The sequence below is a fragment of the Mirounga angustirostris genome, unplaced genomic scaffold (genome assembly GCF_029215605.1).
Source record: "Mirounga angustirostris isolate CCGP_5_RB_7025 unplaced genomic scaffold, mMirAng1.0.hap1 SCAF_5, whole genome shotgun sequence".
NCBI lineage: Eukaryota > Metazoa > Chordata > Mammalia > Carnivora > Phocidae > Mirounga > Mirounga angustirostris.
This window is the reverse complement of record NW_026991713.1, coordinates 20,798,597-20,824,478: the sequence shown is the minus strand read 5'-3', so window position 1 is coordinate 20,824,478 and position 25,882 is coordinate 20,798,597. Positions and strand designations below refer to the sequence as shown.

General features: G+C 39.8%; 1 long non-coding RNA gene across 1 annotated transcript in view; it reads left to right on the top strand.

The window, feature by feature from the left end:
* The window catches only part of LOC123843380 (uncharacterized), a 58,476-nt gene that overhangs the window by 12,645 nt on the left and 19,949 nt on the right, over positions 1–25,882 (top strand). Inside the window, exons 5-7 of the long non-coding RNA XR_010411377.1 lie at positions 8,785–9,196; positions 15,984–16,144; positions 20,103–20,146. This is a non-coding gene — a long non-coding RNA (uncharacterized LOC123843380). The remainder of the gene's footprint in view (positions 1–8,784; positions 9,197–15,983; positions 16,145–20,102; positions 20,147–25,882) is intronic.

The window sequence follows — 25,882 nt, the reverse complement described above, 5'->3', positions numbered from 1 at the left end:
GAACAAAGCAGTGACCATCTTTCAGCTGCTTTCTGGCTTTTGAGCTTAGGAGGCAAAGGAGAGTTTTTGGCAGACTTGCAAAATGGAATTTAAATCTGCCACAAAGCCGTCAGTTGCAAGGGTGATAATTGCAGTTTGTTACAATTGATTTATACAGGCTCCAGGAAAGAATGATCGTCTGGCTAAAATTATCCAATGAATAACGGTAATATGTGAAATTTTCCCTCCTTGGAATTTTAATGGCTGTATTTAGAATAACGTGGTAATGTTGACCTATTTCTAATATGGTGAATAAACCAACTGATATTTGGGGGTGTCTCTTAATCATTCCCATAGACATCACCTTTTTGAAAATTCACTTTGATCTGCTTCACGTTTGGTATTCTGCACTTTTCAGATGAACTTTCAACGAAAACAGGTGATTAACTGAATTACACCTTGTAAAAGAATATAGGCAAAAGTTAAAATTGTGCTACTGGGCCCACAGAACTTTGAAGTGCCACCAAAATCTTTTACAAAGAGCCCATAGACTGAATTAGTGTCCTCTCTCCCCCCACAACACACACACACAGCACAGACACACACACATACACCCTTAGCTCAGAGGAAATGGAAAGTTTCCACTCAACTGTGTCATACGCAGATATCCTATTTTTCTTATTCCAGTCGATCTAGGAGTTTCTTTATGATTTGAATTTCACCCATCTACATTATTGTGATTGCTGATGTATTTGGAGTATCTCTGCTATTTTACTCTGAGTTTCTGTTTTCATACTTTTTCTTCTATTTCCTTTTTCTCCTTTCCTGCCTTCAGCTCTCTTTTCCCCTCCTGCTTTGTACCAGTTTGTGAACATTCTGGTTTTATTCTTTTAATGGTTACATTAAACATTTGAACACAAGGGCAAAATATAACTTTCAAAGAAAACAAGGAATTAGCTATGTTTATTTTCCCTCCTAGCCCCACCCATTGTTATTTTTCACATTATTATCTAGAATTTTAGGTTCCATCTTGTCTCTAAATCAGAAAAAATAATTATTACTTCTATTTTTGCTGCCAATAACTATTTCTATTTTATAGCCAATAATTGTATTCCTCACCTTACTTGTGGATTTATTACTTGGAATTTTTCTTCTTTTTTTTATTGTTGTTGTTGATTTTTTCTTCTTTTTTAAATTTTGTCAGGGAAGGTCTTTGGATAATAAACTAGTCTTTGCCTGAAAATATCTATTTCATTTTCTCTTAAAAATTTTTTATTATACTTACTTTTGGGAATGAGGAATACTTTCACATGATACAAACTTCAAGTGAGCTAAATGTTGTTTTAGTTGGGTATAGAATGCTAGATTGAGTATTGCTTTTCCTTGGCACTCTGGAGACGGAGCTCCATTTATTCTTGCATGTTTCCGCTGATTAGAAGTTTTGTATTGGTCCGATTGTCATTCTTTGTAGTTTTTCTACAGTGGTTTTTAAGAATTTTCTTTTTTGACGTTCTGCAATTATGCTTCTACAAGGTATTTAAGAGTGGAAGTTTTTAAAAAAGTTGTCCTGCTTGATATGATATCAAAGGTAATTTGATAGACCTTTTTATTCAGCAGACTTATGTCAGAGCCTTACAGTTTGTGCGTCAGGTCTCTTTATTTTACTTTTAATTTCCTGTCACTTCATCTCTCTGTGCTATATTTTGAATGATGTCCTCACTTTTAATCACTGATTTTTTAACTGAATCCAGTAAACTATTTTACTTCTTATGTCAATGACTACCTTTATATTTTCCAGAATTTTTTTAATTGGTAGTTTTTCACAGTTCTTTGCTCTTGATTATAACCCCCATCCTTTATCTCTTTCAAGATTTTAAATATAATTAAAAGCCCCTTGAGGGTTGCTGTATATCTATTTCTTTGAGTATAGACTTTCTTATTTATTTGGTTTGTTGTCTATCTTTCATGGGTTTGGATCCCTGATTCATTTGTAAGTTTGTAGCCTCAGTTCTTACTCATTACCACGGATGACTCTGTTCCTGTTCCACAGAAACTTTATTTTTAATTGTGACTGTATTTTTAAATGTAAAAATATATAAGATATCATTTTGATGTATCTGGGCTGGAAAAGAGATTCCATGTGCTCTTACTTCTCCATTATCACTGGAAATAAATTAATTTGATTTTTAAAAATCAAAAAGTATAAGAAAAGATAAAGCTGAAAAATATATGAAATGTGTTTGGATAGAGTTAAATAGGACACAATGAAAAAAATTTATGAACAGATTATAGCTATAGTACATTTCTATATAAATCTGAAGATCTGTCTGTGTTGGAGTTATATGTATTTAAGTGCAATATTTTTCCAAAGATAAATAATTAAGGATTATGAAGTCATTTATTTATATTTTGAATTCAACAATTATTGAATTCCTCTTCCCAGAAGTGTACCAAGTGTAGTTATACAGAGACCAGTAAGTCTTAGTTTTGCATCTGTAAAACGGGGATCATAGTATATACCATGCAAAGCAGTTGTAAAGAGTAGAGAGGAAGATTATAAAGTGCCTAGGGGAGTGTCTGGTAACATGGTAAGCATCTAATAAATCGGAGCTTCCCGTATTACTATTATCATCAATTGACATCGTCATCATGGAGATCATGTTGATTTGGGAAGACAAACAGGTAAAGAAATATTTAAATACACAAAGACTTATAAAATGGAAAGAAGGAATTGGTCAACTGTGCTTGGGATGGCTGAGAAGCCTTTGAAGAGAAGACACATGAACTGGGTCTTGAAGATTGAACAGGTGTTTGCCAAGTAGAAATATTGGAAAAAGTGGCAAACCATGCAAACTTGAAACAACACATTATATTCTGGGAACTGAAGACACTCGGGACAAGTGGAGGACACAGGTAAGCAGAATTGGAGGAGATACATTTGAAGAGGTGGGCAGGGGCCAACGAGAGAGGGAAGGCATCTCAGTTACAAGCTGCAACAATCTGGAAAATAGATGACGAGGACCCCAATTTAACAAAGATGGTAGGATAGAAAAGATGGCAACAGATTTTGAAAAACAGGAGAACGCATATGCAGGACGTGGCAACTGATAGGATACGGAAGTTCAAATGCCAGGAAGACCACTTACCAGCTGTGGGACCCCATAAGTTGTTTTACCCCTCTGGGCCTTAACTTCCTTACCTGTGAAATGGAGAGAAAATTTGGGGCCTACCTCACGAGACAATACTGAGCATTAAAAGAGACAAGATACGTAAAGCATTTAAAAGGGCACCTAATTCATAGAGAGTATCAAGACAGGATAAGGATTATTTTCATGTGGGAAGTGTAGGGTGCTGTAGGAGCCAGGAATGAAGCCCAGATTTTTCTGGCTTGGCAACTGAAGAGTTGCTGCTGAGGCTTCCGGAGCCTGTGACATTGGGGAAGGAGCAGATTCACCTTAGAGTCCCTGACCATCAATGACAAAGAGTCAAGCTATTGTGAAGCATCAGGTATACCAGGCCTTGGAGGAGTGAGCCGTTTGTTTCACTTAGAGAACTGGAGCGGAGCTTTCTCCTGTACCCTGTGGGAAAGCAGGGTGCTAACACAGCTCAGGGAGTGAGCTGGGGGGTCCTAGAAACGTCCTGGAGGCCCCTGGGGGAATCTCTTGTCACCTTAGAATTACAATGAGAAACACACAGGAGGAAGGGGAAGGAACTTGGGAGCATTTTAAGAAACAAGTCTACAAACAGTGGCATGTTGTCTAAAAGTTGAGAGAAAGAAACCATCCGCTAAGAGATCAAACTCTTGATCCTGTGATTTTTCAGTTAGGAGTTTGTATAAGGTTTTCTCTGCTAATATCATACCGTCATGCTGAGTCTCTTATGTTGCATTACTTTATGTCAGCTTACAAACACTTTGAAGGATAAGAAGAGCAGATGTTATCTCCATTTTCCAGGTGAAAAAACAGGCTCAGGGAGATGCTATTTACTCAGGTCTCCATGGCTGGAAAGCAGGCAAAATATGCCAAATATTTTTATTTCCAGTCCCTCTTACTGCTTCTCAATATGCATCTTTTTAGTGGGGACCTCTTTTTTCTCATCTCCTGATGTTTCTTTCCCATGAAAGGCGCTCAGTCACTTAACACCCGGCCTCGCTCCTTTTCCCCACTCCACACTGGGGAGGTAGCAACTTACCTGACTGGTAAACTTAGGAAGAATTCCCCCCTCATTCCTCTTGGGAGGGAGCTTGCCTCCCAGAGCAAAGTTCTACTCTGCACTGCAATGCAGGAGCTATGGGGTAGGCAGGGGGTGGGTCAAAGTGGAGGTTTTTTCCGGTTCATTTCTGCCTGGAATTTGGTGCTTGAAATCATTTAATCCAGGCTGCAGGCCCGCTAGATACCATAAATATTACCCTCCCATCGAGCTTCTATTACGAATAAGGTCAATATTTTGGTTTCTATCTTTACTCATTGTTTTATTTCCCAACTTGCTCAGAGCCTGAATAAAGAATAAGGTTACTATTTATTGGGCACCTTCTACATATCTGCAACATTCTAGAGAGTCTGGAAATAAGAATGAAATCATCATGACCAAGCACTACAATAACCACAGGAATATTGCGTGACTCAGAAAATACATTAGATGTCAACAGAAGCCAGCTTGGAGAATCCACTGATGGTACAAGTAGCAATTAATAGACGGAAATGCTGGGGCGCCTGCGTGGCTGAGTGGTTAAGCGTCTGCCTTCGGCTCAGGTCATGGCCCCGGGGTCCTGGGATCGAGCCCCGCGTCGGGCTCCCTGCTCTGTGGGAAGCCTGCTTCTCCCTCTCTCACTCCCTCTGCTGTGTTCCCTCCCTTGCTGTATCTCTCTCTGTCAAAAATAAAATCTTTAAGGGGCACCTGGGTGGCTCAAAAATAAAATCTTTAAGGGGCGCCTGGCTGGCTCAGTCGTTAAGCGTCTGCCTTCGGCTCGGGTCATGGTCCCAGGGTCCTGGGATCAAGCCCGGCGTCGGGCTCCCTGCTCAGTGGAGAGCTTGCTTCTCCCTCTCCCACTCCCTCTGCTTGTGTTCCCTCTCTCGCTGTATCTCTCTCTGTCAAATAAATAAAAATCTTAAAAAAAAAAATAATAGACGGAAATGCTGAAAATGAAACCCATTCCCTTAGGACAAAAATCAATGGACCAGATAACAAATTAACCTCTATTCACTGCTAAAATCTCTAGGAGCAAAAATAAAATCAATATGTACCAAGTATGCAGTGGTTCTAAGACATAGCATCAGACATGAAAACTAAGGTGAAGCATTAGGCTTATTGGGAAAAACCAATTTGTATAAAATAGGCTTATATATGACCTTCTTTACTTAAAAATCAACTTAAATTCCACTTCTTCGGTGCAGCTTGCCCAGAATAACCATACACAACTTTTTTTTAGTGCTTACTATATGCTAGATACCTCCTGACACATAAAAATGTACACAAGTACATAGGTAAAGGCAGAATGTGGTTCCGTACTAAAGGAAGAAGTTTAGTAAACTTCTCAATTGGGGATGAAGAAGAATTTACAAGAGAAAGAAGACACTGTACTTTGGACCAGGGCTGGTGAGACCTTGAATGTGTATCTGCAGACCCCGGTTCTTGTAGATTCAAATGTTAGTAGCATATTCCTGCTCAGGCCAGAATAGATACCCCATAGTAAATCCCAGAAGGAGCAGCTTGATGTGTCTCTGGATCTTTCCACCTCTCCAACTGGAACTGTTGGAACTGTCAAGAGTGTTTTGTTAATGGCTCATCCTTTGCTCACTGTATCTGAGCCTCCGAGAAGAATGTTCACCTCAGGATGCTTATTTACAAAGATTCTCTCCTGAGTTTCTATTGCATTTTCATTTACTAGTGAAGTAATAGGAGATCAGTACCATATCATTCTAGAAACTTGCTTTGAAAATGATGTGATGAGCATATACAGTAGATATTTTAAAATAGAAGTGTTACATTTGGGTACTTTTTTTTTTTTTTAAAGATTTTATTTATTTATTTGACAGAGCGAGACACAGCGAGAGAGGGAACACAAGCAGGGGGAGTGGGAGAGGGAGAAGCAGGCTCCCGGCCGAGCAGGGAGCCCAATGAGGGGCTTGATCCCAGGACCCTGGGATCATGACCTGAGCCGAAGGCAGATGCCCAACTGACTGAGCCACCCAGGCGCCCCACATTTGGTACTTCTAATAGTGATTTCTTGTTTTCTACTTTGGAATTTTGCTTGGATGCTCCTAAACATGACTTACACACTCTCCTACTAAACTTCCTGGGGACAAGGATTGGGTCATATCAATCTATGTAGCCCTCCTAGTGGTGTGTGTACAGATTGTGCTCAATAAATATTTGCTAGATGAAAGACCGGTCACATTATAAGAGAACAAAGAACTCTAAGCCACCCTGAGGTTTACTTGTTACTTTAACTTCCCATCAGGCTTACAGTACTTCTGAGAATGCATTCATATGGAGAATTCAAATGTCTTGCCGTGGGCAACAGAAGTACCGGCAGCAGGAATTTTTTTCTAGATATCTAAAAAGCTTGCACATCAACTTTAAAGTATATATTAGTGGCTGTAGACAAATGAGGAATTCTTTTTTTTTTTTTTTAAAGATTTTATTTATGTATTTGACAGAGAGAGACATAGTGAGAGCAGGAACACAAGCAGGGGGAGTTGGAGAGGGAGAAGCTGGCTTCCTGCCGAGCAGGGAGCCCGATGCGGCGCTGGATGCAGGGCTGGATGCGGGGCTCAATCCCAGAAACCTGGAATCATGACCTGAGCCGAAGGTAGACGCTTAACGACTGAGCCACCCAGGCGCCCCAAATGAGGAATTCTTTAGTGCAACTAATCTAAAAAGGTTTTTACTTGTCAGAAACACCTTAATTTTTTTAGGATTACTGGTCAATATTAAAAAAATGATCTTATACTTCTTGATAAATATCACCAGCTGTTTTTGAAACAAGTTTTCTTGGTTTCTAACGCCATTAGAGGGATAAGAACATACCTTTCACGGCACCCTCTCCCTTCCCCAACTCTAGGTAGTGATCTTCTTTTCCTTAAAGTTTTACTCACTTAATAAGTGAAAAATACAAAGTTTATTGTTCTTTTCATTCTCATTTCTTTTGAGGCTGAGCAATTTCTCCTATTTTTTTTTTTAAAGATTTTAAAAATTTATTTTGAGAGAGAGAGATCGTGAGTGCTCACGAGCCGGGGGAGGTGCAGAAAGAGTGGGAGAGAGAGAGGGAGATTCCCAAGCAGAGTCCCCCAGAGCAGGGAGCCTGACGTGGGGCTTGATCTCACCACCTTGAGATCATGACCTGAGTTGAAATCAAGAGTCAGATGCTTAACAGACTGAGACACCAGGTGCCCCAGGAATTTCTCCTATTAATGTCCTCTGCTCATTTTTATCCTTAGCAGTCTTAGTGGTCTTCTTGCTAATTTGTTTAAATTTTATTACATAAAGGTGAAAAATATTAACCCCTGCCTTTTTGCTTGTTGTATATATAGTTTTTCCGGTCTATTTGTCTTTTGTCTTATATTTTTTTATGTGAAGAAGTTTTAAATTGTGCGAGTGAAAATCTCTCACTCTTGTGATTCTTTCAGTCGCTCCCAAGTTTGGACTGCTCCCCAGAAGTCTGATAAATATTTGTTTTATTTTCTTCTGCTTTTAAAAAAATGGTCTGAGTTTTATATTTTAAGACTGAATCCATTTGAAATGTATTGGGATGCATGTGTGAGATATAGGTCTAAATAATTTCCCTGCCAAATTGCTATTTCAATACCATTAATTGAATTATTGTTCTCTTCTGCATTATTTGGTGATGCTTTTGTGAAAAATCACATATTAAATTCTTCTATGCAATTGGGTCTACATCTTCTAATTTCATTCCAGTCCAATGATCTGTCTGATCTTGAAAGAGTACCACACTATTTCAAATATTGTTTTAGAATCTTCTACTTTGTAGGACTCTTCACTCCATGCCACCAGCATTACTACTGCTTTTTGGAAGTTATTTTATATTTTATATTCACCTTTGTCTATTGCTTCACATGAACTTGAAAATATTTTTGTCTTCTCCCCCTAAAAACAGTCCTGTTGGATTTTTGTCATTGATCTATAAATTAATTTGTGAAGAATTGACATCCATTTATTTTGCTCACCTGGGAGTGAGCAGCCAAACTATACCCTGGTGAGGATCCAGGAGCAATGGCCCATTTTGTTTCCTTTTGTTACCCAAGAAACCCAAAGCTAAACTTGTGACTGTTTAACTTACCTCATGCGCATCTCTCCTCTTGATGGTTTTTCAACCTTATAATTTTTTTGTCTTGCTTTATATAGGATTCAGCATCATAAAGCACATCAAAACTTTTTTTAAAAAATAGGCAAGATATAAATCATTAACAAATAGAACTATTAAATAAATTGCACCATATACACTGTTTGTACTAACAACATTGAAAAAAAAAAGAAGACGAAGTAGTGGGGATATGGCCCATAAAAGTGTTACCGTGTGACTAATTTTCCATTCAGAAAACAAGCTAGAATACCTTCTGTGTGTGTGTGTGAGTGTGTGTACCCATATATACGCATGTGTACAGGTCGGTATTCCGACATACATGTGTGCACAGCTGATGAAAACATTTTAAATGAAATTGAAAAATATTTTAAAACAACATGGTCCTTGAAACCTGAAACTGCATCGTTCTGTTGATTTCCCTTAAAAAACGGTTTTTAAAACATTCCAGCAACTCTATTTTAACAACATAATTTTTGTTCTAGAATGAAGACCACTATTTAATGCGTCAAACTCTTCCAAATACTTCCCCATTGAACTGACGGACATTAGGTTCCTGAACCCAGGGACTCTGTCACAGAGAGCAGCTAAGCCTGCCACCCACTGTCACAGAAGGCAGCCTCCGGATGCCAGGGCTCCCCACGTGGACTAGACCCAGAGCACCTTCACCTCAACCCGTAATTCTGCTCGGGAAGTAGGAAAAGGAAGGGTGGGTCTCCTTGTTCCCAGAATACACCTGGCCGAACCCCCAAATCGGGTCAAGGAAATAAAATAATCGACTACCTGGAGCTTCCTGGAATCACTGCTGATAGGACCCCGAACACCAGCATCCTTATTTAAGCTGAAGCAGACAACTACCGCCAGGTGGCGCCAACCGCAGCGTCCCAGCTTGAACAGGTTTGGATCTTGCAGTTTTGTTAAAACTGTTAAAACTCGCCTCATTTAATTAACAGGGCAATAATGACCCCTTATTTACACGACAGAGGTGTTTTTTTTTTAATTTCTCATTCTGTATTATGGGTGGTAGAGTTGAATTTTAGATTATTATGAGACTGTACCTTAATTTTTCCCCCTTCCCATCAATATTTTATTTGGAAAAATTTGAAACCTAGAGAAAAATTACAGGAACAGTACAGTATGTAATGAACACCCATATACCCTCCTCCTAGATTCACTAATTCTTAACATTTGGCCTCATTTTCTCTCTCTTCAGATCTATGGGTACATTTATTTTTCTGAACCATTTGAAAATTAGTTTCATCATCTTGACTTTCATCAACTAAATATTTTGGCAAATTGTCTCCTTAGAACAAGGATATTCTTCTACACAACAGGCACACTCAGAAAATGTAATGTTAGTACAATATTATTATCTAATATATAGATCTTAGTATTGAATTTCCTAAATCGTCCTGGTAATGCCACTTAGAATTTTTTTTTTTAAATCCAGGATCTAATCAAAGATCACACTCTATATTTAGTTGTCATGACTCTTGGGTCTCCTTAATCTGATCTGGCATGGCTCCTCAGCCTTCTTTTTTGGGGGGGGCAGTCTTTTATGAAAATGACATTTTTAGACAGCCCAAGCCATTTTTTGGGGGGTTAAACATTTTTGGCAAGAACACTGCAAGATGATGCTATATTGTTTAAAGAACAGTTTTTAAAAGATTCCAGCAACTCTATTTTAACAACAAACTTTTTGTTCTAGAAAGAAAACCACTAATTATTGGCTCTTACATTAATTTTAATTTTAATTTGTTTATTATTTTTTTTAAAGATTTTATTTATTTATTTGACAGAGAGAGAGATAGCGAGAGCAGGAACACAAGCAGGGGGAGTGGGAGAGGGAGAAGCAGGCTTCCTGTGGAGCAGGGAGCCCGATGTGGGACTCGATCCCAGGACCCTGGGATCATGACCTGAGCCGAAGGCAGACGATTAACGACTGAGCCACCCAGACGCCCTCTTACATTAATTTTTAAACACACACAAACTTCATTGGTATTTCCAAGTTTGTCATTGCATCCCACTTCCATACATAGATCACAGATTTTGGAGAGCATGTAAAACAAAAGGATATTAACACCATAAAAATTGGTAGACCCAAGTTCATAAGGGATTGCATCTAAATTAAGTCCCAACTAGTTCTATTAAATTCTGTTTCTGTTGGATACCTGCCTTGTTTGGCCAGGAACCTTCCTTTCGAAGAGCTACCACTTCCCTCTCTGCATGGCCCTGGTTGGCTGTCAATCATGGGATTCAACCACCCTACTGTGGTGATTGGTTCAAGGATAAGTGAGAGACGACCTGAACAGAGCCAGTGTCTTCCCTGAGAAATTATGGATTCTGGAAAAGACAGTCTCTTTCTTCTCTTGGGATCATGAAATAAAATATAACGCTGGCTAGACCCATTTGATCTTACGGGGCAGATTCTACAGAAGAAGAGAATAAAATTTACACACACAAAATGAAGCAGTGGCAGGCTGCTGGGATAAACAGATCAATGGAGAGATGGAGTTAGTCCATGTGACATTTTTTTAGTCCATGCATCTAGCCATGTCTGAAATTAGTTAGATCATCTAAAAGTTCCTCCCTCTTACCCCCAAGCTAGTTTGAGCTGGGTTTCTGTCTCTCGCAATTGAGTTTTGACTAATGCACTCATGATTAAAGTACTTGGCCAGAATCTCAGGGATATTTTTCTTTGTGATTGTGGAAGCCATGTCAAGTCACTGAGGAGCCCCGGGTTCCTGGGCTATACATAGGGATGATAATACCCACATCAGGATTGGGGGGATTAAAGAGGGAACTAAGTAAGTACTTCACAGTGCCTGCCTCATATTAGGGAACTGATGAGCTCTAGACATGTGTACAAAAGTCTAGGGCATCTGCCAGCCTTCTGCCATTTGCTCTGTGCCCTTGAATTTTCTCTCACTCTGCCCAGACTAAGTCAAACTTTGCTGAGAACAGTGCTTGGTCAGGTAGTATTAATTTCTCACTGTCATCATATTGGTCATATTCTCTCCATTTGTCCTATAAATGCAGAAACACGAACAGAGCATTGAATATGTCTTGAGGGTATTCAGCGTTTGTTAGGTTATTATTGTTCCAGGTGAGGGAGAAGCCATGGGTGAGGCTAAGTGGAACTTAATTGCACTGACATTTTTGGCAGTAGGTACTTCCAGCAGAAGCTAAACCTGAGGCTGGGTGGAGGGGTGGCGGCGTGGAAGGGGGAGGGGCAGGGAGAAAAAAATGTTGGAGTTGGCGTTTGGGTTTTTTTTTTTTTTTTTTTGGCTCCCATTTGTATTTGTTTTGGTCTCATTTGTCCTCTTTCTGCAACAGTTTCCAGAAGGAAGTTTGTTCTTTCAGAGCCCACAATAGCCTTGTGTTTGTTGCTATCAAAGGGACAAGTGTCAAATAGTCTTTCAGAAAAGTAAAGTTCCCAGAGAAGAAATCATGATGTTTCTGTAAGCACCTTCCCGACTCAGGCATATCACGGGGATTCTAGAATTGCAAAGATTCTCACAATTGCTACATTTTTCTTGGCTCTTGTTCTAAGTACTTTAGCAACCGCTAAGAAGGAGCCACCCCAAACAGGAACAAACAGGTGTCCTTGCTTACTTCAGACCTGGAAGATCAGTGGAGGTGACACAGAATTGCTGGCTGGGGCAGGCTGTCTCATGGCACGAATTTCTGCACATTCTATGGTGTGTCTGGAGTAGGGAGCAAGGGTGCAGCAGGGACCACTCATGCCTGAACAATCTACCTCATGTGGAGAGAATCTGCTGGGTGTGCTTTGTGGAGGTCAACCCATCCAGTTTGCCAACAACTTCCTGTATGTTTTGGGGTTGAGTGATGGTAAACTCAGGGTTGGAAGCAAATGATTTGACCATACCTCAGTTTCAAGGGTCCTGATTGAAGAGTAATCTTTTTTTTTTTTTGCTACTTGGATTTACTCACATAGAAAAAGTACCGGTGGCATGAGCTTGGCAGAACCTCTTTGCTTGAGGGGCTGTTAGATCCTCCTGGGAGGGAGTTGGTGCTAAGGACAGAGGTCCAGCACACAAATTCTGCCTGAGAAAAATGTCTCATTGGTCTGAGGCAGGAGTGGTTTGAAAATAGTGCATTTCACCTTCCAAGTGCTCCCAAGAGAGTCCTAGAGGAGAAGCTACAAGTAAAAACTCAAGAGCTGCTCTACACATCCCTATGAGTGTCTGGAACACTGGTCAGCAAGGCTTTGGGCCATGCTTGGGGAAGGACCCACATGCACAGAAAGAACATTTCCTCTTTCTAGCAGAGTAGCTGTGAGCATCACAGTGAGACTTCAGGGTCAATGCAGGGAGCATGAAGGATGGTGGTAGCCTTGGTGGCCACCTGAAGGGACCTGAGTGCAGGTTTTGTGGGTCCCAATGCCTCCATGAGCCAAGGCAGTCCGTGGCGTGATGGAGACACTGCTCCAGGCGGATGCCAGAGGGAGTACTGCACTGGTCTTGGTGACTGAGACCTGGACAAAGACCTCTGTGAGGGGGGCTGAGATGGTGGGGGACAGGAGGAAGCGAAGAATCCTTTATTGATGAGCTCAGGAGTGTCCTTCCCCCAGTAATAAGGGAGACAGGGGAGTGGGACAGATGTAGAGAAATATGGTTTGTTAACAGTAAATGTAACCCGATTGTAACCCTTTTTCTCCCAGGAAGTGCTCTGGGATGGAGGAGAGAGGGGGACGTGGGTTCTATCTGTAATTTCAAGTTGACTTATTCCAATGATAAACAGCTGGTGCCACAGAAGAGGAGAAATGATGCAGGGTTGTTGTACTTAATTGGCTGGGAAGCAGAATTTGGAGGAAGCCTGATTTGGTCTTGTGAAGATCAACTTGTGGCCTTCCCTTAATTCCCCCTGAGGACCCAGAGTCTAGAGGTAGATTTAGAAACGTCCAGGGATTTGTAAGCAAAGCTTCTTGAGAGAAGATTTGAGCCAAAGTACTAATAAGAGGAATGAGCACATCTAAATCAACGTCCGATTTGGGGGCAGCATCTACCCATTAGTCTCAATAGTGGAACAATTCCATAACTGACAATAAAAGGAATCAAAGGGGAGGAAATAATACTCAGATGGCTCTAATACAGACTTTTTGGAAATACTATCTTGGATTGACTGTGTATCATCTATTATTCTCTAGTGAGACTACTTTGTACACAGAAGTATAAATCCAGAGCATGATTGCTGAAGCCATCAAACCTAGTTTTCTGAGGGTTTTTTTTTTTTTTTTTTTTTAGTTCTTAGGAAATTCAGTGTGGCAGAGTACAAAGGACATTTACATCGTAATCATAACCTGGTTTGCTCTACTTCTACCAGCTTGTGTGCCCTTGAGGAGATCACGTGACACCACTCAGATTCAGTTCTGTAGGACTGGAAAAATGTGGGTAATAACTGGCTGAGTTCCTGTTAGTGTATCAGAAACAAACAATTCTAAGTTTCAGCAGGAGTTATTAATACAGTATTACATTTATTGCGATCTGATTTTAACAAAGGGTGTATAAGCAAAAATAGCTCTAATGAGCACACGTTGCAGACTGAGCTGGCCCCTGAAATGAGGATGACAGGTGTTGACATCTGGAGCCTCAGGTTAGGTCTGCACTGCTTGCCCTTGCTTTTCTATTGATGGCAGCTTTGGGGGATGCCGAAGACAAAGCCCAGCAACTCCTGAATCACAGCAGTTATGGTTTTAAATCGTTTGAACCTTGGTTTATCTACTGAGGTGAGATGGTTCAATATCTTAGAGAAAGGTCACTCTAAAACTCAGATTAGACATTAAGCTATAGAGGATTGTGATTATGTCACATCAAGCATCCAGAAAATACCAAACCTGACGGGGAAATGGAGTTGAGCTCTAGTTGCGCTGTTTCATTCCAGTTTCTACCCTTGATCACCCTTAAGGTCATCCTCCATAGCTGCACCTTGTAGCTGAGGCCCCACAAAATCTGGATCCACCCCTGAGTAAGATATGCAGCACATTATGAGGAGGAGGTGAAATTTATAAATGAGGATTAAAGGTTGAGAAGGGGGTTAGCTCCACAATACAGGGAGAGCAGAGCAACATTCCAGGCAAAGGGAAGAGTCAGTGTGAGCAAATGGATGGATGGATGGAGGGAGGGATACATACCCTTTGCTTAGAAATAAAGGTATCTCCTAAATATGGCTGGAGCTTATGCTACAAAATAGCTAATACTGACTCTTCTCCCACTGGAAGTATCATAGTGGCTAAAGGCACATCTATCATATGATTGGCAAGGCCCCAATTTGAATCCTGGCTGTGCTGATTACTCGTTACCTGTGGAGTCTAGAACTAGTTATTTCCTGCAACCTCCCAGGCCTCAAGTGTCATAGTTAAAAAAAATGAGGACATTAATATCTACCTCAAAGATTGTCCTAAGAATTAAACGAAATTTTGTAAGGCTGTTAGTGCAGTCCTCAGCACGTAGTAAGTTTTGGGTAAATGTTAGCTTTAACCATCATCATCATCAACAGGTAATTTCCATCCAAGAAAAAGCAGTGACTGATTGCAATAGCCACCTGAACAACATGTAACAAAGAGTAGAGTAAGCGAGGTCATCTTAAAACTAGAGATTTCCAAAGAAATACACAGGGATGTTATCTGAAGATCTTCACTGGACCAACCATAGACTCAGCCTGAGAGATCAGGCCTGGTTTGGGATGCTGGTTACTGAACAGGGCACAGCGAATCAGACACCATGCACGGTATGATAAACGCTGGGGTCTGTCTGGGCGGTACAGACAAGCAGAATGGGTCATCTGGAAAGAGGTTCTAGGGATTGTGATCCTTTGTAAGAGCTGTCACTCTGGACTATAATTTTTGCCCTCCACAGAGAGTAGCAGCATGTTCAAAAGAGATCAGTTGGAATACTGACTCCTGAGCTTACTGTCTCTATAACCTTATTTACTGTTTTTTTTGTTTCTTCATCTTTAAAACGGTGATGCTCTACTTAACTCCCAAGGTTGCTCTGCTCATTGGACAAATGACCAAAAGCAATGGATACAGAGTTGCTATGATTAGGGCTGGTGGCGTTGTTACCCAAAGGCATCCAATTCTTTGACAACTTGCTTTTCTCAGAGAGCAGAAATGCCACCTGCCCGTAATAAATATTTCAGGGAAGCTGAATTATTTATTTATTATATACTTGGGTTTATACGGAAGGAAATTGGTTTCTTTAAAACAATAACATTGATTGGCTTAAATGGCAGAAACAGCACTCTCCCGTCCTTATTTACAGACCCTGGACTGAGTTCAAGCACACAGTGGCACATTATAGATGTACATTCTGACCTGCAGACAAATATGAGGGTCAAAAGATCAATTAAGTAATCTTAACTCGTGAGTGGCAGGGAAAATATTTCAGCTAAAACATTGATCTTGGTTCTGAAATGTAAGCCAGTGGAACTAAATAAGTTCATGTATTCATAGGCACTGGCATCACTTTCTGGCTTATATCCCAGCCTTGGGGACCTATGACTGATGGAAGGCAAAGAGAATCCAAGGATGGGAAAAGAGAGTAAATGGATATTTATTCAGCACCTATTCTGGACAGGCACCCCACCTGGCTGTTTCATGAAGGTAGCTCACCTAATGTCTTTTAATCCCTGGGAGATTAATTTCCTTATTTCTTGTCTTCAGGTAATACAACTGGTCAGTGGCCAACGTCGCAAAAACCAGAATCTGACTCAAAGACCAGTGTTCTTTGTCACCCCCCGGCCTGACCATTCATTTAGTCAGTCAACAAACATCCATTGAGCTGCTTCTATATACTGGGCAATCGAGAAGCAAAGACACGCCAGGTAAGTTCTCTGCCCCCAAAGAGCTTGCAGTCTAAGAGAGACAGACAAGTAAATCTACAATTACCATGCAGGGTGGAAAGGATGGGGTCAGAGGGAAATTTACGGTGAATCTTAATCTTTAGGACTTCTCACTTCTCACCCTCAAATTGTATAAGCTTCAGAACCCACTAAGCCTGGATTCAGCCCTTGGCAGGATAGAATGAGCACCACAGACATGGAGATAAAACATGTGTGTCAGCCAGGAAAGATCCCAGGAGCCGGCACACGAAATGAGACTGGAGTGAGAGAGGGATTTTAGCTACACCAAGAAGTGGAGGTCAGGTGTGGGATGGGAAAGAGAATAGTTGACAGTATGTTAACTTATTCAGGAAGCCATGAGATGGATGGTTGTTGAGAAAGGTGTGTTGGCTGTGGGGGTGGCCAGCAGGGGATGGGGTGCTGGTGAGGGAGGGGCAGGTGAGATATTGGGCTAGTGTAGAAAAGGACTTTTATGCTAAATTCTATAGAACTTTAACTTTTATCCTTCAAGCTAGAAGGAACTATTGAAGGATTTTTAGGACTCCTTTTTTAGGATTATAATTTACAAGCATCCCCCTGGCAGGTAGGATGACCTGGAATTACGGTGACCAACTGTTACTCAGGACTTTGTTGGTTTTAGAATCGAGAGTTCTGCATCCTGGAAAACCCCTCAGTCCCAGGGAAACCAGAACAGTTGGTCACCCTGCCTGGAGGAGGGTGGGCCCAAAGCAAGAGAAGGTGCTTTCAGTGATCTCCCCTGAACTCTAGAGTCTTCATGCATGCAGGTACTCACTTGGCAGCTCCACTTCTACGTCAAGTTGGCATCTCAAAATCAGTGTGTTTAAAACCTCATGGCCTTTGAACTTGTTCCCTCTGCCAGAAATGCTGTTCCCCACATAACTCGTGGTTCACCCGTTCACCTCCTTCAGGCCCTTACTCAGTCTTACTCTCCCAGTGAGGCTGTCCCTGAACCCTTACCCTTGCTGTTCCCTATCCCTATCCTTGCTTTGAATGTCACTCTTTGAGAGAGCATGGAAACTGTACATCCCCTTGCCCATATCTGGTTGTTTCTGAGTTACATCCTCTGAAAAACCAGTGATCTAGTAAGATGTTTCTCTGAGTTCTGCGAGCAAATTAACTGAACCGAGGAGGGGATTGTGGAAACCTCTGATTCATAGCCAGTTGATCAGAAGCACAGGTGACAACCTGGACTTGGCTGTTGGCATCTGAAGTGGAGGGGGCAGTCTTGTGGGACTGGGCTCTTAACCTGTGGATTCTGATGCTATCTCCTGGTAGATAGTGTCAGAATTGAACTGAATTGTAGGACACTCAGTTGGTGTCCAAGAATTGCTGAGTGGTATGGGGACTACCCCCCTGACCCCCCCCCTGCACTGGAATTGGGTGCAGAACCTTTAAATGCTCAAGCAACTATCTTGGCCCGTGATGTTTGATGCCATGTGCTAGGATGGCAGAATCACACACGCTCAGCTTCTTCTCCTAAATTCACCAATCACCTACATTACTTCTCCTCCCTTGGGGATCAGAGAAAAGCCAGGAATATGAGTCTAATGGAAGTTTTCCAAATGGAAACATGAGGAATGGGAAATTGGTTTTACACAGCACAGTACTTTTTTAAATCTTAATTTTATTTTGTGAAACTAAAGTAACATAGTAAGTGTAAAGCTAGGACTCTGGTTCAGTTTAGCCTGACTCTAAAATCTGTGTGTTTAACCACTACAAAGACTGCATAGGTTACCATTACTAATAGTAGTATGCTGGTAGAGTTAACAACCAGCTGTGGGTGGGAGAGAGAACTGTTATTTTTAGTGTTTACCTATTTCCTTGGTGTAAATATTCCTATCAGGTCAATTTTAAGCTACCAATTCTAAGCTACCAACAGTTCAACAACTGACTTGCAAAATTCCTGAAAATTTAACAGTCCGCCCTTGTGGGCCCATATGAGGCCACTCTGGAACACCTCTGAAATATACTTAGCTGAGCCTAAGAGGAATAGCTCCAGGAAAACAGCAAGATGTTTCCAGCTGTCCTTCAGATTTTATGGTTTTGGGTCTAATTAAGATAACAGCAGTCCAAAGCAAGTAGAACACCTGGTGGGCCCTCATGATGTTGGACAGGAAGTGATTAAAGAGTAATGGCTTGACTTATGGCCTCTGAGGAACTACATAGGAGTGTCCTGGCTTCCCTGTTTATTTTTGATGGGCAATCCATTTTCAGGGAGATCACAAGTACCAAGTGACTCTTCTGGTCAAAAAGAGTTTCAAATATTCCTCCTGTTGACAAAATGCTAAGAATGGCATCCTTTAAGAATGCATTGCTGGAGCTGAGGGATTTTAGTTCTGCAGAGAGAAGGAGGACCAGAGAGTGCTTGGGTGAGAGAGAGAGAGAGCACTCTGTTGTCACAAATCCACAGTTGACATCTTGCAAGTTGTGTTGGAGGGATGCAATGCTTCCTCCAGTAATCAATGGAGGGCTGTAGCTCAATGAGGGCTGTAATTTGAGCAAGTGCTGAGAGGAAAGACTAAGACTCTTTAATAAGTTGTCTGTGGTGACAAGGGCAAAGCAGGGCACGCAGATGAAGATCTGGACAAAACCGGCCCCGAGAAAGTTCTCTTACTTACCACATCCTTAGGAGGAAGGCTGGAAACTGTTATTGGAACCCACTGTACATCCTCTGTAGTGTGTGGATGGTGAGTTTATGCCATAGCTATAAATAGTTCTCCTAACAGAGTGGGCTCAATCACACTCGATAAATCATTTTGTTAACTACACAAATTCCTGAGTTGAAGAGGCTCTTCAACTTCATTGAATACAGATTCCAGACCTAGAGGCCTCTGCTCAAGGATTAGATGTTCTGCATGTGAATAAAACAAGGCCATCAGCCCCTCCCAGGATTCTAGCTCAACTGAGTTCTGTGTTACATAAGCAGGATGTTTTGACCTGTGTTCTCCTTCACATCCCTTTGCTCCCTAAGAGAATCTATTCCAAGGCCCCAATGTTTTTTGATCCAGCTCACTTGTTTTGAATCTGTTTTATTACTCCCAAGGTTGAATTGCAAATTTCAATTTTCTAGTGGTGGCATAGTGCTTGTCCAGTGACAGGATTGTAGACATCTTACATGGAGGTATTGCAGAATGAGGGTCTTGTCCTTCGGTCCCACCATGTCCCTATTCATGAGGGCAATAATGCTCACCTATTAGTCCATGAACAAGCCTCAGAGGGACCATGAACTTCTAATTTGCATGGGTCATGTCCCTATGTCTGTTTTTGGGGGTAGTGGGTCTATCAGATTCTAAAAGTATTTTGTGACCCCTCCACCCCAAAGTAAGATCTGCTGAAATTGTCCCTACCTTTTGAAAAATGTGAGTATTTGACTTTGAATTATGTCTTTTTGGTCCCCTCCCCATTGGCATTTTCTTAAACTTAAAAATGTGAGTTGTCATCTTCTGCATTTTGTCTACATGATCTTCCTGTCACTATCCTCCTCCTCCTCATTATTAATTTTATTTTAGGGCTTTTCAGAGAAGACTCTTGAAAAGTAAGTAAACAGATAAATGGATGATATTGAAACTAGTATTTCTGATCTGAGCCATAGGGTATGTCATGTAAAAATATTTAAGTGTTAATGAGAAGTCACATTGCACTTTGGAAATCAGAGCAGGCATCTGTGAGTGGTGACTATGTGCTGGTTTCATGCTAACACTTGTTGTGGATTATCTCATGAATCTGGGAGTCCTTTGAAGTGGTTACTGTCATTAACCTCATTTTATAGCTGAGGGAAGTGAAGCTTACAGAGTTAGAGTAACTTGCACAGGTCTTCAGCCTGGATCTGTCTGGCTCCAAAGCCTAAACATTTAACCACTGCCCTGATTAGAGCTTTTTCTGCATCTAACGAGCATCCCCTTTCTTTTTCTAACTTTAGGCTATGAGGGTATGGATCACAAAAAGGAACCTTGAAACTATCAGGTAGGATATTTTTTTCCTTGCCAACTTCTTATTTTAAAACATTTCAGACTATAGAAAAGTTGTGAGACTCATACAGTGAACATCCACATATCCTTTATGTCAATTTACAAGTTTGTCAGCATATGCACATTGTGCTCTTTCTCTATACAGATAGATCTTTTCTTAACCATATGAAAATTCATAGCAGGTGTTATGACATCTCATTCCTAAATTCTTCAACATGCATTTCCTAAGAAAAAGGTCGTTCTACATTTATAGTACCATGATCACATATAAGAAAATGAATAATTATCTACCGTGTTCCAATATACAGTCTGTATTTAAATTTCTGTAGTTTTTCCTAAGAACATCTTTTATGCCTGTTTTCATTTCTTTTTTTTGATCCAGGATCCAATAGAGTTTTATGAATTGCATTTCCTTATGATGAGTCCCTAGTCTGTGTAAATCAGAATAGAACCTTTCTTCCCTCTGTTACTCCATAACATTGACATTTTAAGAGTCTGAGCCAATTGTGTTGTAGTCTATCCCACATTATGCATTTGCTTTGTTCTTTCCTCATGATTAGATGCTGGTTAAGCATTTTTGGCTGGAAAGTGTCATAGGTGATGTTTTATTGCATCAGATCAGTAGGTACCTCATGCTACATTGTCCCACTATTGGTTGAATGAAGTTTGATCACTTGGATAGTGTGATGGTCACAGATCTTTTCATTGTTAAGGTTACTTTCCCCATGTAAATAATAATTTGTGATTATTTGAGATTTCATGAATGTTCTACTTCCCAACTATCTTTCATCCAATGGTTTTAGTATCTATTAATGATTTGCCTTAATCAATTAATATATGGAAGGGGACAAAACTATGGTTTTTTTTTTCCTATTCTTTCTTCCACTTTCTTTTTTTTCCCTTTATTTTCTGACAGTATTCTTTTAAAAAAAAGTTTCCCCCTCCTCCTTTTTTGAGTATCACTATGGGATCATAATTTCTTAAAACTAGTTCAGTGCTTCTTTGTCCTTTTGACATAGCCTCATTAATCTTTGAGCACTTCCTTGACATCTGGCCTGAGATGTCTTGACATCACCTTTTATATTTCCTGCCCCAGACCTGGAACCATGTCCATAAGACACCCTGGTTTCCTTGAATGGGAAATGGCATTTACAAACGAAAAACTCAGTGTGAGGTATGCTCATTACTCCTGGGGTATCATTGCTTCTGGCCCTTTTTATAGATAAAGCTAGAAAAAATATTAAATAATGAATTCATAATGATTCCTCAATTGAAGTAGAAACCAACCCAAAACCATAATGCCCCACACCATATATGTATTTTCCTTATCCCACAGTGAAAACCTTGGTTTTCAACATCAATGTATTTACTTGTTTATACTGTCATAAACACAATAGCACAATAAACACAATATGGGTTCAGAAACACAACAACCAATAACCCTGTTAATTATAAACCTACTAAGCTCAAGATGTCTTTGCAATTATTTTGATCTTAGAATATATTCTATTAAGAATGTATAATCTTAGTATTATATTTAAAAGTTACTTGAATTAATTTATTATTCTATGTGGTGATCTTATTGTAGAAATACTTCTTTCTGTAGTCAATATTAAGGTTTACTTTTTATTTAGTTTTATGGTTTGACTATATAAAATATTTACACAGCTTAAAAGTTAAGACTAGTAAAAAAGTTCTAATCAGAATAGTCTTGCTAGCACCCTTATTTCTTATACCCCACCAGCTGCCCCCTATGGGCCATTTTTAATTTATCCTTCCTGACTTTCTTTTTGCAAAAATAAGGAAATATATACATATACATTTTAATTTCCTCTTTCTTATACAAAACATCATACTATGAACACTCTTGTACTTTGCTTTTTATCACTTACCAGTATGTCCTGCAAATTACTCTATATCAGTTCATAGAAGTCTTCCTCATTCTTTTGGATGGCTGCATAGTATTGTATTGAGTGGATGTACCATAATTTACTTATAATGCCCTGTAGAGGGTATCTGCACTGTCCTTAATGTTTTGTTATTACAAATAATGTAATAATAAATAATGTGCACATATTTTTTCTATTTGTGAAGGTGTGTTTTTCAGGGTAAATTTCTAGCAGTAGGATTGATGGGTCAAAGGGTTAATGCATATATAATTTTGCTAGAAGATGCCAAATCCCCCCCCTTTTGGGGTGTACCATTTTTCTCTTTCACCATCAATATACAAAAGTTCTCTTTCTTCCCCATAGTCTTGCCCTAAGTATATTGTCTAGTCTTGAGTTTTTTGCCAACCAGATAGTTGAGAAATGGCATCTCAGTGTAATTTTAACTTGTATCTCTTTTATTGTGGGTAAAATTGAGCATTATTATATATTTAAAGACCAACTGTGTATCTTTTTCCATGAACTGCCTGCTCACATCTTTTACTATCTGGTAGGTTTTTAATGGATATCTTAGAAATCATCAAATTTTATTTATAATGTTGGAGTTTACAAAAGACTTTCATAAGTGATCTTATTTGATCCTAAAAGATTTTGTAAACCTCAGAAAGAATAAGGACAGCACTGGTGAAATAGAACAGTCTTGTTAATCTGGAAAATATGGGAGTCCCTGCAATTATACACATGAACTATCTTGTCTGATGCTGATAGAACCCTCGAGCAGAATGTTTCATGTAGAAGATTATTAATGCTGCCCGAGGGCTGCTTGTAACATCTGTATAATCATTTAATAAACATCCTAAGACATCCAAAGTAGTCACACAAAGCTCCAATTGTTTTCTGCTTATAGTATGCCTAAAAGAAGCAGTGGGATGGAAAGGGGTTTGGCAGAGCGTCAGCTACACCTATGAAACATTACAGTCTGGTAGCTCTGTTCACTTGGCTGATTTTGTGGTTGGTTTTTGAATTTTTGCTTTTACTCTCCCTTTTATTCAGAAAGTAACTTGAACTCTCCTCAATATCTATACTGATTGCTAAATCCAGCAATTTTCCTTTCTTAAGAGGTTCCCTGCTGAAAGCTTTCCGTTTAGCAAAACGAACCACTAAATGCAAGAAGGGTTGAATTATTGGAATTATTGTTTGGCCAATGTAGACTGATCAACCCTGCCACACTGTGATCCAGAGAAAGATTTTTGGAAAACAAAGATCATTTTCCTCAGTTGGAATAAAACTGCTCTGCAAGGAATCAAATTGACCCTCTGTCAGCACGATCTTCTTAGGTAAAGAGAAAGATGAATGTGCTCTGTCCACAAATGAAGTTGGCCAAGCAAATTGGGGGTGTGGAAAAAGCCTCACTAGCTTCCCTATTGATCTGAAAATCACCTTCTCGAAGAAGTAAGGTGAGACATGGAGCACACATCTCTAGTTTATAAACCACTTTCACTCATGGGCAGGAAGAAAGATACAATATAGTGTCTCCATTAAGCTTACACTATCCTCAGAAATCATGCCAAAAATCAACACAGGGTTGGAAATGGAGGGAAATGGATGACTCAGGGTTTCTCATGAAGGATGTGAAACAACTACCCTCGGAAGCAGTCCCTTAACTAAAGCAGAGGTCAGAAATGACTAAACAGGGCGCCTCGGTGGCTCAGTCGATTAAGCGTCTGCCTTCGGCTCAGGTCATGATCCAGGGTCCCTCTGCACCTCCTTCCACTCGTTCTCTCAATCTCTCTCTCTCTCTCATATAAATAAATAAAATCTTAAAAAAAAAAAAAGAAATGACTAAACATAGTTTCCATCTGAAGTTAAGCACCACAGGCAATGAAGTACTTGAGGCTCCCATATTTCTATAGAATAGATTTGAAGGTTGCAAGGGTAAACACCAGGCCCTATAATAAATATGAGAGACAAGATAGTGCAGGTAGATTACAGGAGATTAAGAGCTGGGTGCAGGAGAGTTCAGATACTTGTAAACCAACCTGACTGAGGTATAATTCATAAATAATATGCACACAATTGAAGTGTACAGTTTCAAGAGTTTTGACAAATGTATATACCCATACCACCACCACTGTCAAGATATAGAATGTTTCCATCACCCCAGAAGTTTCCCTTTTTTCCCTTCTCATTCCTGGACCTAAGCAACCACTGACCTGCCTTCTGTACTATAGATTAAATTGAAATTTCCTGTGAGTTTCATGTAGATGGCATCATGTATTATTTATACTTTTGTGTCATGCTTCTTTCATTCAGCATAACATTTTGAGATCCACCCATGTTGTTGCTTGCAGTTCGTTCCTTTTCATTTACCCATTGTATGGGTATATGACAATTTGCTTATCTATTCACACATTGATTGACATTTGAGCTGTTTACAGTTTGGGACTATTATAAATAAAGTTGACGTGACCATTCACATACAAGTCTTTGTGTGGGCTTTTGTTTTCATTTGTCTTGGATAAATACTAGAAGTGGAATTTCTGTGTCATGTGGTAAGCATATGTTCAACTTTATAAGAAACCACTAGACTGTTCTTTGAAGTGTCTATAGCAGTCTACATTCCCACAAGCAATAAATAAGAGTTGAGTTATTCCACATCCTCATCAACACTTGGTATTGTTACTCTTTTAATTTTAGACATTCTAATGGTGACTTGATTTGCATTTCTCTATTAACTAATTATTTTAGGTTCTTTTCATGTGCTTATTGGCTATTTATATATGCCCTTTACATATTTTTTTTAAAAAATGGAGGGTTGTTTGCCTTATTGTGGTTGTTAAGAGGTCTTTAGAGATATTTTTGATTTTTTGATACAAATTCTTTGTCATCTATTTGTATTGCTAATATTTTCTCCTAGCCTGTGTCTTGCACAGAGTGCTGTTGGTGGACAAAAACAAAACAAAACAAAAAAATCAGCACCCAAACAAGAGACAAGAAGAAACGCTTAATGTAAGAGGAGGTGATTTTTGAATTCAGACTTGAAAGAAGAAAAGTTAGTGGGAGGGTGAGCCCACCATGGTGGAGCTTTCTCAAAGGCACCAAAAAATGACCCAACCTTACATTGGTTCTTTTCTTTCTCATAGATAATGCTCCAGTCTGGGCTGATATCATTAAATTAGTTGATACTAATACTTGAATCACTATTAAGGATATTCCTCCAAAGAGGTATTTGAAGCTAATAATAACAATTTGCTTGCCAAATTACTTTCAGTTCACTCTTTTTTATAAGTCTAAAACTGATGGAATTATAGGGGGGAATTTTGGGGAAGGAAACTTCTGGTTTTGTCTGTAAATGTTTGTCAATAAATGTCTGTCAGTGAACTGAAGGATATGCCAAGACAACACATAAGCCATTTCTTTCAACTTCCTTCAACATATAAGTGGCAAAATAACCATCCTTTGTAAGTGGTCATTGTGAAAGTACTAAAGCAATCTATCTATGAGTCACCTGGACAGACCATGGCCTTGATGGACAGTTGCTTCATTCCCTTTTCTGTAGCAGCAACTGAAAATTTATGAGGTAAAGAAACACAATAATTCCTGGTCACAGAAACTGATAGATAATGGTGGTTGTTTCGTTGGGATAGTTGTTTTCTGTTGGTGTTTCCAGGAGGTGAGACAGCCCTTTCCTTCAAAACGATGGGGATTCCTGAGATAGATAATGGGTAAATAAGTGAATGAGTGGATGAAAGAATGGATGGATGAATAACTGGGCAGGCAGAGGGAGTTTTACCTGTCTATCTGTGAGAACAATAGATAAAGCAGAAGTGGAAAGAGTATGCATT